A 17,448-nucleotide genomic window follows, 5' to 3' on the forward strand; every position below is an offset into this window, starting at 1 on the left:
TAAAAGTGCCTGAAAATGACTTAAATACAAGAGTCTAGAAGGAGATTAGTTTAGAGCAACTTCAAAAGGTGTAGAAATATGTACCTAGTGTTATTTTACAGCAATCACAGGTGGGATCAGTGACCGGGAACCTTTTTGAAAGCTTGTTTTTCCAACCAGTGAGCTCGGTGTAGTATTTTACATTGTAACAGGCAATGTCTAGTGCAAATTGATGATGTGCGGACTCTCTTCAAAAGTTTGGACCGTTATTCATCTGTCAGATCTATTTCCAAGTCCTGCTCCCACCTATGCTTAATAACAGTAAGGGAAGGGTTATGCAGAAAAGACAGTATATTATAAAGAAATGAAATAATACCTTTGACTGATTTGAACAATGATGTCGGCCTCCGACTGTGGGGGGTAGAGCGGGAAAATGGGTGTACTGCGTTCTAGCAAAGTCACGGATCTATAAGTATAGAAAAAAACAATTGTACATGAATTACTAAAGTCTTAGCTTAACTGTTGAAAAGATATTGTTGGGACCCACAGCCATGGATTTCAACATTAAACTCCAGTACAAACTTTTCTGGAACTTTCAAAATAAATTGCATTAACCTACTTCCGGCACAGCCAAGCAAACTGTAGCAGCGGACTTCCCATGATGCCACTGGCTGCATAAAAGCACCCCCTTTCCAATGGTCCGACCTCTTCCACACCAGTGATCATCGGGATAGGAGGAGACAGCGCTCTAATGTCTCTTTGCTGGCAAACAGACATAAACTCTTCAAACTGGATCCAATTGTGTTATGCGATCATCGATCATATGCACTAAGTTAAGTGTGATGAATTACTATTGAAAGAATCCGGTATTCATTCATAAAAAGGGGTAAATTAAGGTATAAGCATTGCTTACTTTCTCTCTCAGGCCTGCAGAAGCAAACTGTCCCAGAGAAGTCCCCAGTAGAGAAGCTGTCTCTACAAGCCGAGTGAAGCGGTTTTCCCTGCCTGAGAAAAGGACAACAGGAGCCGCATCACCGTGGTTATGGTAACGTGCAGTTTGGCCCGCCGACAGAACAGCCGCCACTCCCCACATTTAAGGAGGTTAGCTGTAGCTAACCGTTTAAAGACTGTGGACGTTTCTTCAAACTTCGCCGCCTTGGACAGCGTTCCTCACCACAGTTCATGAGGTTAAGTGTTCGGCCAGAATAATATAGAAGTGATTTAGATTGAAATGATCTAAACGTTTTTCATTTTATGAAGTTTGGTTTTGTTTGTGTTGAACTCAGCTATCTTGGTGCTAGCAGAATATCTGCCGCACACATATTCAGGTTGTGTTCTGTGTTTGTATGTTTTTAAAGTTAAGACAAACTTTACTTGAAGGGTGATTTTAAACAGAAGATTGATCATAACGCGCCATCCGCGCTTATACATTTTAACCTTTTTATTGACGGTATTTTTAAAGGTGTGTGCTTGATTCTGATGCTAAGCTATCAACCTCCTTTGTTAACTTCAACTGCTAACAGGTAAGGACACGTGCTTGCTGCCAAATATTTACCCAGAAAGGTTTAGTTTTCAATCCAGTAAATAATGTTTCCCTAACATCATTTTACTAAATTTGATACTTAAGTAAACACCATTAAGCACCATTTCTCCGGAAAGATTTGGCTCTTTTCCAAAATATTCCCTTAATAATATTTATTTTAAATATTATGTTAATAAATAAAGGCAGCTAATGAGACACCGTTGAGAATTAGTCATCCAGAAGGTGGGTTTTATTCAGCAGATCATTCTCAAAACATTATTTTATTAAAATGATATTTTATCTGATCTTGCATTATGAATGGTTGTCTAAGTTAGTTCCAAGACTAACTTCACGTCACTTCCAGATTCTTCAAGATAATCATCGGTTCTCAAACATAAACATTGCATGGTAATGTTGCATCACTCTTTTGGTCATGGTTTTCAATCATCTTTAATCAACTTGTTTATATTGTACATAGCCCATGAGTCTTCGTTATTCTTTAATTCTGCTTGGTATTTTAGTTGGATTATTTTAGCATAGTAAAGAGTTTGTTGATTGAAATATGTTTGACTTTGAGTTGTTAATAAATTCTTGTATTTTCAATTCAATTCAATTCAAAAATACTTTATTAATCCCAAAGGGAAATTAATTGTTGTTATAGCTCATATTATGAAGGGTTCCTCAAAGAGCCGTTGTAGATGCTGATGGCTGTGGGCAGGAAGGATCTCCTGTAGCGCTCCGTCGTACAGCAGATCTGAAGAAGCCTCTGACTGAAGACACTCTGTTGTTGTAGGACAGTCTCATGAAGAGGATGCTCAGGGTTCTCCATAATGTTCTTCATTTTATGAAGAATCCTTCTTTCCACAATGATCTCCAGAGGAGTCCCCAGAACAGAGCCAGCCTTTTTTATCAGCTTGTTGAGTTTTTTTAAGTATCTGGCTCTGATGCTGCTTCCCCAGCAGATGATGGTAGAAGAGATCACACTTTCCACAACAGACTTATAGAAGATATGCAGCATCTTGCTGCAAACACCAAAGGACCTAAGCTTCCTCAAGAAGTACAGTTTGCTCTGTCCCTTCTTGTAGATGGCTTCACAGTTACATCTCCACTCTAGTCTGTTGTCCAGGTGAACACCGAGGTATTTATTCTCCTCCACCACCTCCACTTCTTCTCCCATGATAGAAATAGTTTTTGACTTATTCCTGTTTCTCTTAAAATCTACAATCATCTCCTTTGTTTTAGTCACGTTCAAAATGAGATGATTGTTTCCACACCATGCCACAAAGCGGTCCACCACCTTCCTGTACTCAGCTTCTTGTCCATCTCTGATCCATCCCACGACTGCAGAATCATCCGAGTATTTCTGCAGATGACAAGAGTCTGTCTTGTACTGGAAGTCTGAGGTGTACAGAGTGAAAAGGAATGGTGAGAGTACCGTCCCCTGTGGTGCTCCTGTGCTGCTGACTATCTGGTTAGACTCACAACCCTTCAGTCTCACAAACTGTGGTCTGTTTGTCAGGTAGTCTTTGATCCAGGAGATTGTTGAGGCCTCCACCTGAGTCTTCTGGAGTTTCTGACAAAGCAAATCAGGTTGGATTGTATTAAATGCACTGGAGAAATCAAAGAACATGATCCTCACAGTGCTGCTGGCTTTGTCCAGATGACAGTGGGTTTGTTGAAGCAGGTGTATGATGACATCTTCAACTCCAACTCCACAGCGATAAGCAAACTGAAGGGGGTCCTGATGGTTTACTGTTTGCTTACTCAGGTGGGCCAACAGGAGTCTCTCTAGAATTTTAAGAAATTGTGTGAATTCATTCCATGTGTGTGCAGATTTTTTGCTGTTCAATAATGTCAGAGCTCATCTCACACCTTTCTATTGTGTCCTAATACCGTTGCCTTACTGGGCTGGTATTCACAGGATAACCCTTAACAGACCAAAATATTATTTGATAAAATATTAAAATATTAATATTAAATAATATTCTCAGATTCATAATCTTAACAATATAAAATATTCATCCATAAAAAACCCTAAATAATTTTGATGCCCAAATACATTACACTCTAGAGAGAAGGGAAACATGACTGGCATGAAAAGGGGCTGTATGTGTCAAACAATGCCACCCATACAGTTGTCTGACCCTCTTCCAAACACACAAGTTTACAGTTTGTGTTAAAGTGCTTGTTTGCACAGCAACTTTCTTGTTCTAATGTTAATTCCATCTGCTGAAGGTCCTATGTCATTTAGAGGTCAAGTGAATAGTAAATTGGAGGTACTTGGCACTGTTCTACCATAGACAAACATAACCTCCTTTAACAAGGTTTATGTTGTGACATAAAACCAAAAGTCATATTAATAACCATGTGACTAGTGTGAACACAAGTATGAAGGCAGGGTATGGGTTTAACAGATTTATTGAAAATACAGGGAATGATACGGTAGCTTGTCATGGGTCCCGTTGCAGCTGATGGCTGGAGACAGAATAACTTGTTAGAATGGGTATGAAAACAAACAAAAAAACAACGGGTAGGATCTCTTATGTGTAGGCTGGCGTGGATTCTCCCGGAGAAGGTGAGTTGAGTCACAGAGGCTGAGGTTGACAAGTCAGAGTGTTTGTGAACAATGGCTTTAGCTGGCTCTCTCTACTGTAAGGCATAGGGAGTTTAAGGGTGAACAGGAAGAGTTTTTGGAAACAGTCTTTTGCTGAAGTGCGTATGTCCCTTGACTTGCAGATCTGAGGCTTTCATTGGACTTGCCCAATGGAGTCCTTCCAGTGAACTTGGACATCAGCCAGGTGAAAATCCAGCCCGGGGTCTTCAGGGTATAAATCCACTCTGGGAGAGTGGAACCCAAAACTCAGTTAAGACACAGTCAAGGAAAACAAGAATTACAAAGCTAGGTCTGCTGGTCTGATTACCACTCATGAGAGTTACCAATCTGGTGCCTTCTGTAGGGTTCCTGATGCTTAAGAGCCCTCACCTGATTGCTGCTGATGCAGCACAGCTGTGTGGAAGCACCTGCCTGTCACACCCTGTAGGAAGAGATGAGAAAGACAAAAACACACAACACTAACATGTCCTCAGCTCTACGACCTAACAAAAGTACATTTAAAAACAAGCATTTCTTTTGCCTGATATTTATTTGTGCTAATGTTGATAGTTTTTGCCCATGTTCAATTTCATTCTTTAAAATATCAGACTTTGCACATAATTTTATATCTTTTCTATCTGATTACATAATTTCCCAAATTAAATCAGATCTTGTGATCAAGCATTTACTGAGTACTTGAGTAGCTTTTTTACTAAATACTTTTTTACTCTTGAATAATTTTTTGGATGACTACATTTTGCTTCTGTTGTATTAAAAATATATCGAAGATGTGCTGCTCGTGCTTAAGTACAATTGTTGCCTATTGTACCCACCTTTGCTATTAGGTGATTGATGGCAATGTCGCAGAGGAACGGCTTGGCCTTAAAGAAAGAATGCACAACATGCTCTCCATACACCCATGGACCTACAGTATATAATTCTGATCTGAGTTATGGCTTTGATAATTATCACACTCATGGCATCAGTGCATGCGTGTGAGGTCTGTTACTCAGACACTCCTGTTTTGACTTAATAACACAGTAAGCAGCTTACGTTCTGTCCTGGTATACATTTATTTTGTGTTATAACAATAGTGAAGACAAAAAGCTACATATGAATCTAGAATTTGAAACTTTTTTGAAAAAAAAAAAAAAAAAACATATATATATATATAAACTACCCTGTACTGGTTCTAGCTTCCATAAAATGAGCCTGGATAACCTGCACAGGCTCAGATTTGGTTGGATAGAACAGAGTTCGATTGTTGGCACTGTTACACAACCATTGTGTGTTGTGAGATAATTCACTGAATAAGAACAAAAGGTTGACTCTAGACATATTTGAATTGTAATAAGTGTTTCATGTACTGCTAACAATGCATTTGTTAGTATTGTTCCTGCCATGTATAAAGACTACTCTGTTCGGTAGTGACTGCAGACTTTTTAAGCTCTACAAATGGAGAAGGTGGGCTTGTTATAGGGGATCTAATTCCTGTTCAAACCACTGATAATTTTTCACTCAGAATTCTGATAGGAAATGTGTGTTAAATGGATGTGTCTGTTTGTTTTCTTTCCAGATTGTGCTTTACGAGAGTCATAACCTCGAAGGAAGGTCCTACAACTACAAAGGGGACTCAGCAGACCTGTTTAGCTTCATCAGTCGCTGCAACTCTGTAAAGGTGCAGGGCGGCGGGTGGGTCCTGTATGAGCGCAGCAACTTCTCAGGTTACGAGTATATTATTGGTCCAGGGGAGTACATTGACTATGGCCAATGGATGGGCTTTAATGACTGTATCAGATCCTGCAAGATCATCAGAAGTGTGAGTCTCCAGAAAACATGACACAGTAAAAACACCTGGTAAACACAACTAAACAAACATTGTTGCTGTTTTTAGTCCAAGGGTCCATTCAAGCTGAGGCTGTATGGCCGACCAAACTTTAATGGCCATACTCTGGAGGTCACAGACAATATGACGTCCTTGCAAGAAAAATGACTCCAGCATGAGGTCATGTCCTGCAAGGTCCTCGAGGTTTCCTGGGTGTTCTATGAGCATCCCAACTTCAGTGGTCGGCAGTACCTGTTGGAGAAAGGGGAGTATGAAAGCCCTTCTAGGTGGGGAGCTTTGACAGCAACTGTTGGTTCTATCAGGGGAATCATGGAGCTGCCAAAATAAGATTTAGAACTTCTCATAATGTTTTTGAATAAATGTCATCAAGTATAAGACCTTTTGTTCCTGTGTTTTATTATTTGTTTTTTTTATGGGCTGACTTGAGGTGACTGTGGCTCAGTAGGAAGAATAGTTGTCTTGCAATCACAAGGTTGTGGGTTTGATTCCAGCATCCTCCTGCCATATGTCAATGTGCCCCTGGGCAACCTCAAGTTGCCTACCGATCTGCGTATCGGTGTATAAATGTGTGAGCGTTAGTGAGTGCGATTGGGTGAATGTGGCTCTAGTGTAAAGCTCTTTGAGTGGTCTGTATGACTGGAAAAGCGCTATATAAGTTCAGTCCCTTTACTTGTAGTACAGGTGTTAGCATTGTTGATTTGCAGTGATGGGGTTCTTGACTGGTGAAGCACAGGCTCCTCTGGAGTTGGATGTACAAATATATTAACCTAAGATAGAGGCGTAACTGAAATGTTTGGTTATTTTAAAAGCTTTTAATTATTCTTTAATCAATTCCATATTATTTTAAAATAGCAAGAAAAAACTGAAAAAATGTTTTATATAAGGTCAAATTTCATTATTTAAAATATTGTTTTTAATTTTGGAGGATCTCTCTTTTCTTTATTAAATTGAAAACTGTTTATGATATCTTTATTTGTATATGAAGTCCATGAAAGCATGTAGCATTAATCATGTTTTTGGGTTGTGGCTGATGATTAGTCTGTGCTCCCCATTTAATGCCAAGTCAAATCTGTGGACTCCACACTGTTTTCAGGTGAACCACTCCAGTTGAAAAGAATGTGTTACCTTTTTTCCACTTGTTTGAAGCAGATCTTTTAGCTCTGGAGTTGGTTGTCCTTTTACTAAAACCTCCTGTTTCAACTGAAAATCCATTTTAGAAAAATCTTTAGAAAGATGTGAGAGGTTTGTAATTTTCATCATAGGTACACTTCAAATATGAGAGACAAAATAAGAAAAATAAAATCCGGGAAATCACACTGTAGGATTGTTAAAGAATGTATTTGTAAATTATGGTGTAAAATAAGTATTTGGTCACCCACAAACAAGCAAGATGTATGGCTCTCACAGACCTGTAACTTCTTCTTTAAGAAGCTCTTCTGTCCAATTGTAAGAAAATGGAAGACATACAAGACCTTTGATATTCTCCCTCGATCAGGGGCTCCACGCAAGATCTCATCCCGTGGGGTCAAAATGATCATGAGAACGGTGAGCAGAAATCCCAGAACTACACGGGGGGACCTGATGAATGACCTGCAGAGAGCTGGGACCAAAGTAACAAAGGCTACCATCAGTAACACACTACGCTGCCAGGGACTCAAATCCTGCAGTGCCAGACGTGTCCCCCTGCTTAAGCCAGTACATGTCCAGGCCCGTCTGAAGTTTGCTAGAGAGCATTTGGATGATCCAGAAGAGGATTGGGAGAATGTCATATGGTCAGATGAAACCAAAATAGAACTTTTTGGTAAAAACTCAACTCATCGTGTTTGGAAGAAGAATGCTGAGTTGCATCCCAAGAACACCATACCAACTGTGAAGCACGGAGGTAGAAACATCTTGCTTTGGGGCTGTTTTTCTGCAAAGGGGACAGGATGACTGATCCGTGTTAAGGGAAGAATGAACAGGGCCATGTATTGTGAGATTTTAAATCAAAACCTCCTTACATCAGTGAGAGCACTGACGATGGAACGTGGCTGGGTCTTCCAGCATGATCCCAAACACACGGCAACAAAGGAGTGGCTCTGTAAAAAGCATTTCAAGGTCCTAGCCAGTCTCCAGACCTCAACGCCATAAAAAATTTGTGGAGGGAGTTGAAAGTCCGTGTTGTCCAGCGACAGCCCCAAAACATCACTGGTCTAGAGGAGATCTGCATGGAGGAATGGGCCAAAATACCAGCTATAGTGTTTGCTAACGTAGTGAAGACACAACAGGAAACATTTGTGTGTCATTGCCAACAAATGTTGTGCTACAAAGTATTGAGTTGAACTTTTGTTAGTGACCAAATACTTATTTTCCACCATAATTTACAAATAAATTCTTTAACAATCCTACAATGTGATTTCCTGGGTTAAAGGATCTGCTAAAAAACAAGTGGAAGAAATGTAACACTTTTTTTTCAAGCAAAGACTGAACATCATCAGCCATAACACGAAGACATGATTAATGCTACAGTAAGGTTACAGTTCTTGTCAGTGAAAACACCCCTGCCCTCTGCATAGCTGAACAGTACAGGTCCTTCTCAAAATATTAGCATATTGCGATAAAGTTCATTATTTTCCATAATGTCATGATGAAAATTTAACATTCATATATTTTAGATTCATTGCACACTAACTGAAATATTTCAGGTATTTTATTGTCTTAATACGGATGATTTTGGCATACAGCTCATGAAAACCCAAAATTCCTATCTCACAAAATTAGCATATCATTAAAAGGGTCTCTAAACGAGCTATGAACCTAATCATCTGAATCAACGAGTTAACTCTAAACACCTGCAAAAGATTCCTGAGGCCTTTAAAACTCCCAGCCTGGTTCATCACTCAAAACCCCAATCATGGGTAAGACTGCCGACCTGACTGCTGTCCAGAAGGCCACTATTGACACCCTCAAGCAAGAGGGTAAGACACAGAAAGAAATTTCTGAACGAATAGGCTGTTCCCAGAGTGCTGTATCAAGGCACCTCAGTGGGAAGTCTGTGGGAAGGAAAAAGTGTGGCAGAAAACGCTGCACGACGAGAAGAGGTGACCGGACCCTGAGGAAGATTGTGGAGAAGGTCCGATTCCAGACCTTGGGGGACCTGCGGAAGCAGTGGACTGAGTCTGGAGTAGAAACATCCAGAGCCACCGTGCACAGGCGTGTGCAGGAAATGGGCTACAGGTGCCGCATTCCCCAGACCTGGGCTACAGAGAAGCAGCACTGGACTGTTGCTCAGTGGTCCAAAGTACTTTTTTCGGATGAAAGCAAATTCTGCATGTCATTCGGAAATCAAGGTGCCAGAGTCTGGAGGAAGACTGGGGAGAAGGAAATGCCAAAATGCCAGAAGTCCAGTGTCAAGTACCCACAGTCAGTGATGGTCTGGGGTGCTGTGCCAGCTGCTGGTGTTGGTCCACTGTGTTTTATCAAGGGCAGGGTCAATGCAGCTAGCTATCAGGAGATTTTGGAGCACTTCATGCTTCCATCTGCTGAAAAGCTTTATGGAGATGAAGATTTCATTTTTCAGCACGACCTGGCACCTGCTCACAGTGCCAAAACCACTGGTAAATGGTTTACTGACCATGGTATCACTGTGCTCAATTGGCCTGCCAACTCTCCTGACCTGAACCCCATAGAGAATCTGTGGGATATTGTGAAGAGAACGTTGAGAGACTCAAGACCCAACACTCTGGATGAGCTAAAGGCCGCTATCGAAGCATCCTGGGCCTCCATAAGACCTCAGCAGTGCCACAGGCTGATTGCCTCCATGCCACGCCGCATTGAAGCAGTCATTTCTGCAAAAGGATTCCCGACCAAGTATTGAGTGCATAACTGTACATGATTATTTGAAGGTTGACGTTTTTTGTATTAAAAACACTTTTTTTTTATTGGTCGGATGAAATATGCTAATTTTGTGAGATAGGAATTTTGGGTTTTCCTGAGCTGTATGCCAAAATCATCTGTATTAAGACAATAAAAGACCTGAAATATTTCAGTTAGTGTGCAATGAATCTAAAATATATGAATGTAAAATTTTCATCATTACATTATAGAAAATAATGAACTTTATCACAATATGCTAATTGTTTGAGAAGGACCTGTATGTGTCTGTGCCTATGAGGCTCAGCAGTGTGGCACAGTACTTTTTGCCTCACGCGGCCCATTTTCACTGCACATGTATGGTCAATTAGAAAGATTAAATATGTTAGCCTCTGGAGCTTCTGAGTGTTTAGTACATGTGTAATCCAGCATTTACAGGTCCTTCTCAAAATATTAGCATATTGTGATAAAGTTCATTATTTTCCGTAATGTCATGATGAAAATTTAACATTCATATATTTTAGATTCATTGCACACTAACTGAAATATTTCAGGTCTTTTATTGTCTTAATACGGATGATTTTGGCAGACAGCTCATGAAAACCCAAAATTCCTATCTCACAAAATTAGCATATTTCATCCGACCAAAAAAAGAAAAGTGTTTTTAATACAAAAAACGTCAACCTTCAAATAATCATGTACAGTTATGCACTCAATACTTGGTCGGGAATCCTTTGGCAGAAATTACTGCTTCAATGCGGCGTGGCATGGAGGCAATCAGCCTGCGGCACTGCTGAGGTCTTATGGAGGCCCAGGATGCTTCGATAGCGGCCTTTAGCTCATCCAGAGTGTTGGGTCTTGAGTCTCTCAACGTTCTCTTCACAATATCCCACAGATTCTCTATGGGGTTCAGGTCAGTAGAGTTGGCAGGCCAATTGAGCACAGTGATACCATGGTCAGTAAACCATTTACCAGTGGTTTTGGCACTGTGAGCAGGTGCCAGGTCGTGCTGAAAAATGAAATCTTCATCTCCATAAAGCTTTTCAGCAGATGGAAGCATGAAGTGCTCCAAAATCTCCTGATAGCTAGCTGCATTGACCCTGCCCTTGATAAAACACAGTGGACCAACACCAGCAGCTGACAAGGCACCCCAGACCATCACTGACTGTGGGTCCTTGACACTGGACTTCTGGCATTTCCTTCTCCCCAGTCTTCCTCCAGACTCTGGCAACTTGATTTCTGAATGACATGCAGAATTTGCTTTCATCCGAAAAAAGTACTTTGGACCACTGAGCAACAGTCCAGTGCTGCTTCTCTGTAGCCCAGGTCAGGCGCTTCTGCCGCTGTTTCTGGTTCAAAAGTGGCTTGACCTGGGGAATGCTGCACCTGTAGCCCATTTCCTGCACACGCATGTGCACGGTGGCTCTGGATGTTTCTACTCCAGACTCAGTCCACTGCTTCCGCAGGTCCCCCAAGGTCTGGAATCGGCCCTTCTCCACAATCTTCCTCAAGGTCCGGTCACCTCTTCTCGTTGTGCAGCGTTTTCTGCCACACTTTTTCCTTCCCACAGACTTCCCACTGAGGTGCCTTGATACAGCACTCTGGGAACAGCCTATTCGTTCAGAAATGTCTTTCTGTGTCTTACCCTCTTGCTTGAGGGTGTCAATAGTGGCCTTCTGGACAGCAGTCAGGTCGGCAGTCTTACCCATGATTGGGGTTTTGAGTGATGAACCAGGCTGGGAGTTTTAAAGGCCTAAGGAATCTTTTGCAGGTGTTTAGAGTTAACTCGTTGATTCAGATGATTAGGTTCATAGCTCGTTTAGAGACCCTTTTAATGATATGCTAATTTTGTGAGATAGGAATTTTGGGTTTTCATGAGCTGTATGCCAAAATCATCCGTATTAAGACAATAAAAGACCTGAAATATTTCAGTTAGTGTGCAATGAATCTAAAATATATGAATGTTAAATTTTCATCATGACATTATGGAAAATAATTAACTTTATCACAATATGCTGATATTTTGAGAAGGACCTGTATATTGGCAATATAAAGAGAGACACCAATGGGTATGCGCCAACTGCCTGCATCAGTCAGTATGTGTGACACAGCACCATCAGTGGTGAGGCACAGTAATTCAGTGCCTCATATTGCCTTTCTCCCTTGTATTTGAATCAGCAATGCCTAAATTCAGCTATTTTTACTCTAACAATGTTTACATCATACAGAAAACAAATTAATAGAACAGTCAAGTAGACAAATTGATTTTCTCTTATCATTGCTAGTATTTTCAGTTCATGATGTGCCTCACCTGCGTCACCTGCCTCCCCTGATGGCACGCCACCGATTTGCAGAAGAAAGTCCTGGGTTCCCAGGGTGGGGTCTTTGTTCATTGAGTTTGCATGTTCTCTCTGTGCATGCATGGATTCCCTATTGGTACTTTGGTTTTCTCCTACAGTCCAAAAACATTAAACATCTGAGTGTTAGATTAACTGGTTACTCTAAATTGCCCTCAGGTATGAGTGTGTGAGTGGATTGCTGTTTGTCTTGTGAGTCTTTGTGTTGCCCTGTGAAGGACTGGCAAACTATCCAGGTTGAGAGATATCGACTAGAAATAGTCGGGCTCGCCTCCATGCGCAGCGTGGGCTCTGGAACCCATCTCCTCGAGAGGGGCTGGACTCTCTTCTACTCGGTCCTGTTCATAACTTTTATGGACAAGAATTGTAGGTGCAGCCAAGGGCCAGAGGGGGTCTGGTTTGGGGACCAGAGGATTTCGTCTCTTCTTTTTACAGATGACGTGGTCCTGCTGGCCCCCTCTAGCCAAGACCTACAGCATGCGCTGTGGCGGTTCGCGGCTGAGTGTGAAGCGGCTTGGATGAAGATCAGCTCCTCCAAGTCCGAGGCCATGGTTCTCGACCGGAAAAGGGTGGCTTGTCCTCTTCAGGTTCGAGGGGAGTTCCTGCCTCAAGCGGAGGTGTTTAAGTATCTCGGGGTCTTGTTCACGAGTGAGGGAAGAATGGAGCGGGAGATCGACAGACGAATCGGTGCGGCTGCCACAGTAATGGGGGCGCTGTGCCGGTTCGTTGTGGTGAAGAGAGAACTGAGCCGAAAAGCGAAGCTCTCGATTTACCGGTCGGTCTACGTTCCTATCCTCACCTATGGCCATGAACTTTGGGTCATGACTGAAAGAACGAGATCCCGGATACAGGCGGCGGAAATGATCTTCCTCCGTAGGGTGGCCGGGCACCCCCTTAGAGATAGGGTGAGGAGCTCGGCCATCCGGGAGGGGCTTGGAGTAGAGACGCTACTCCTCCACATCGAGAGGAGCCAGTTGAGGTGGCTCGGGCATCTATACCAGATGCCTCCTGGACGCCTTCCTCGGGAGGTGTTCCAGGCACGTCCCACCGGGAGGAGGCCCAGGGGACGGCCCAGGACACGCTGGAGGGACTATGTCTCTCGGCTGGCCTGGGAACGCCTTGGGCTCCCCCCGGAGGAGCTGGAGGAGGTGTCTGGGGAGAGGGACGTCTGGGCGTCTCTGCTGAGTCTGCTGCCCCCACGACCCGGTCCCGGATAAAGCGGAAGACAACGAGTACGAGGGGCTGTTGCTCAGATTCATTACCACTGATGGTAAAAAGCATACTGCTACGAAGATTAGACCAGTGCACTCTCTCAGAGAATAACATGGATGAATACTTGCAGCTAATAATTCAACATCATAGCATTTTGCATAAAGACTTCAAAATCACTTGGTAAACTCTCAAGGCATTGAGGATCAAAAGTTATCAAAACCTTTCTGCTACATCAGAGCTTGTGGGTGTGGCCAAGCCTCAAAATCTTACTTCTCGCCATACAAGGAAAGTTGTACAGACTTGAAACCTTCTGAGATTGATCCGCCTCTGGCCCAAAAAAATATTCAATGATCAGATGCTGACATCACCAAAACCCCACCCACTGAGAACAGGAAGTGTAATGTATCACCTTATGTGGTCCACATTTGATCCCCTTCACGTAATTAACATGAAACTGTCCCAAGTGAGCATGATGTTCCAAGTTGGTCTCCAGTACTTAGAGGTTTGGCTGGTCGGTGTGGCTGTGGTGGCGTGGCGAAGTCTGACGTCACGCCATGGCCTTACGTGTGGCTTTAAGTTACACATGCATGGTCCGATTTACTCCAAACTGAATATGGTTGATCTTTGCCATCCCCTAAACAGCTCTATTGAATTACATTGGATTTTGAATTAACAGCACCCTTTAGGAAACTTCAAGTGCTCTATCTCCCTCATACATTATTGGATACACACTAGATTTGGTATGCATCATCATGGATCAATGCTGAACATGTTGGCACAGTCATCTGATGACATCTATTTAGTCCCGCCCACCAACAAACAAGTGAGTGCAGCTGCCATCGGGAAGGTCGGCCAAATTCAGAATGCTTCCCGCCGGAGCAGAACTCTGCATGACCGAAGATCATATGAAAGGTTGCTCACAGTGTTGCCTAATGGCAACATGGGGAACTAAGCGACGGTGGCATGGATGTGGTGATGCCAGGCTCCCGCAGTCGCTACACAGTGCTACTGCAATCACCCAATGCTGCTTGCAGTTTTAATTAGTCAGTCAGTCATTTTGTATACCGCTTTTTCCATAGTGGGTTGTGGGGAAGCTGGTGCCTATCTCCAGCAGTCAATGGGCGAGAAGAGGGGTACACCCTGGACAGCCCGCCACTCCATTGCAGGGCAACACACAAACAACCATGCACACACTCATTCACACACCTAAGGGCAATTTAGTGAGACCTAACCTAACAAGCATGTCTTTGGACTGTGAGAGGAAGCCGGAGTACCCGGAGAGAACCCATGCATACATACAAACTCGGTGCAGAAAGACCCCCGGTCGGAGTCTGATGCCACCAACTGCGCCACCGTGCAGCCCGCTTTTAAATTATTATTATTATTATTATTGTTATAAGGTCTATGATAAAAAGAAAATGTTTGTCCCAATTTCATTATGATATATGCTAGGAAAACAATCTCTAAAGCTTTTTCCTTAAGGTGACATCATCATTATCCCATTATCTTGAGGTAATGACACCTTGCATTTTAATTATAAAATGTACTTACAATTGAGGTTAATTGTGTTTATTTGAAACTAGACATCACGACAATGATGCTGACCCCTTGTTGATGGTGAAAACATCCATTATACACAAATCCGAGTTCTTGTTTTGGTGTATGTTTTTGTAACTCAACCAGAAGTTGTAGAAACTCGAAATTTTAGGTTGGACAAACTAAATCTCAAATTTCTTTGTTCAACCTTAGTGGAGAAATTTGTCTTCTGTGTTTTAAATCATCCTTTTTGTCAGGGAGCAATGGGCAACACACACCAGTGACTTTCTGTGGTTAAGGGTCTTACTCAGGGAACCATACAGGTCCTTCTCAAAATATTAGCAAATTGTGATAAAGTTCATTATTTTCCATAATGGCATGATGAAAATTTAACATTCATATATTTTAGAATCATTGCACACTAACTGAAATATTTCAGGTCTTTTATTGTCTTAATACGGATGATTTTGGCATACAGCTCATGAAAACCCAAAATTCCTATCTCACAAAATTAGCATATTTCATCCGACCAATAAAAGAAAAGTGTTTTTAATACAAAAAACGTCAACCTTCAAAAAATCATGTACAGTTATACACTCAATACTTGGTCGGGAATCCTTTTGCAGAAATGACTGCTTCAATGCGGCATGGCATGGAGGCAATCAGCCCGTGGCACTGCTGAGGTCTTATGGAGGCCCAGGATGCTTTGATAGCGGCCTTTAGCTCATCCAGAGTGTTGGGTCTTGAGTCGCTCAACGTTCTCTTCAATATCCCACAGATTCTCTATGGGGTTCACGTCAGGAGAGTTGGCAGGCCAATTGAGCACAGTGATACCATGGTCAGTAAACCATTTACCAGTGGTTTTGGTACTGTGAACAGGTGCCAGGTCGTGCGGAAAAATGAAATCTTCATCTCCATAAAGCTTTTCAGCAGATGGAAGCATGAAGTGCTCCAAAATCTCCTGATAGCTAGCTGCATTGACCCTGCCCTTGATAAAACACAGTGGACCAACACCAGCAGCTGACACGACACCCCAGACCATCACTGACTGTGGGTACTTGACACTGGACTTCTGACATTTTGGCATTTCCTTCTCCCCGGTCTTCCTCCAGACTCTGGCACCTTGATTTCCGAATGACATGCAGAATTTGCTTTCATCCGAAAAAAGTACTTTGGACCACTGAGCAACAGTCCAGTGCTGCTTCTCTGTAGCCCAGGTCAAGCGCTTCTGCCGCTGTTTCTGGTTCAAAAGTGGCTTGACCTGGGGAATGCGGCACCTGTAGCCCATTTCCTGCACACGCCTGTGCACGGTGGCTCTGGATGTTTCTACTCCAGACTCAGTCCACTGCTTCCGCAGGTCCCCCAAGGTCTGGAATCGGCCCTTCTCTACAATCTTCCTCGGGGTCCGGTCACCTCTTCTCGTTGTGCAGCGTTTTCTGCCACACTTTTTCCTTCCCACAGACTTCCCACTGAGGTGCCTTGATACAGCACTCTGGGAACAGCCTATTCGTTCAGAAATGTCTTTCTGTGTCTTACCCTCTTGCTTGAGGGTGTCAATAGTGGCCTTCTGGACAGCAGTCAGGTCGGCAGTCTTACCCATGATTGGGGTTTTGAGTGATGAACCAGGCTGGGAGTTTTAAAGGCCTCAGGAATCTTTTGCAGGTGTTTAGAGTTAACTCGTTGATTCAGATGATTAGGTTCATAGCTCGTTTAGAGACCCTTTTAATGATATGCTAATTTTGTGAGATAGGAATTTTGGGTTTTCATGAGCTGTATGCCAAAATCATCCGTATTAAGACAATAAAAGACCTGAAATATTTCAGTTAGTGTGCAATGAATCTAAAATATATGAATGTTAAATTTTCATCATGACATTATGGAAAATAATTAACTTTATCACAATATGCTAATATTTTGAGAAGGACCTGTAGTGATAATCTGAGTTTTGAACCAGTGACCATTGTGGCCTCTCCAGAAAGCCGTGGTCTCTAAACACTAGACCACCTAACAGTTATGAATCCTGACTACTGGTAACTTAACTTTAAGTCATATAAAATTTTATTGTCATTGTACAGAAATTTTAACATTTAGCTTGGCTGCATTTCTTTAGCAGTATTTTTATTGTTAAATTGGACATTAAAACAAAACTCAGCCTCTAACTCAAAGCCAACTCCAAAGGTTTCACAACAAAAAGTTTGAGTTAGCAGAACTTTTGCCCAATGCAGTGACGTACAATCAGAGATATCAGTACTGACAACTCGGTAAATAATGCTAAAGATTACAACTACCTTGGTTTACTGGACTGACTTAAGATATTGTCCCTTATATGCCACACTTAGTTTTTCAGTTTTTCACAGCTGAAAATAGTTTTTCATCCCAAAAAAAGGAACAAGGTTTTTTAATGTTGTTGACCTTAAATTACCTCTATAGATCAAGTTGAACTTTAACTTCTAAAGCTTTTTTTAACACAATGCAGACGTTTAAGGTGGAGGCACATAGTCAAAATATAAATTGTAAATAGTCTAAACTTATATAGAAAGTTTCCAGTCAT

At 42.2% G+C, this 17,448-nt stretch overlaps 1 pseudogene; it reads left to right on the forward strand.

Moving 5' to 3' along the window:
• Positions 1–1,333: 1,333 nt before the first annotated feature.
• Positions 1,334–6,369, forward strand: LOC124871716 (annotated as a pseudogene).
• Positions 6,370–17,448: the final 11,079 nt, after the last annotated feature.

Source organism: Girardinichthys multiradiatus, chromosome 7, assembly GCF_021462225.1.
Source record: "Girardinichthys multiradiatus isolate DD_20200921_A chromosome 7, DD_fGirMul_XY1, whole genome shotgun sequence".
Taxonomy (NCBI): domain Eukaryota; kingdom Metazoa; phylum Chordata; class Actinopteri; order Cyprinodontiformes; family Goodeidae; genus Girardinichthys; species Girardinichthys multiradiatus.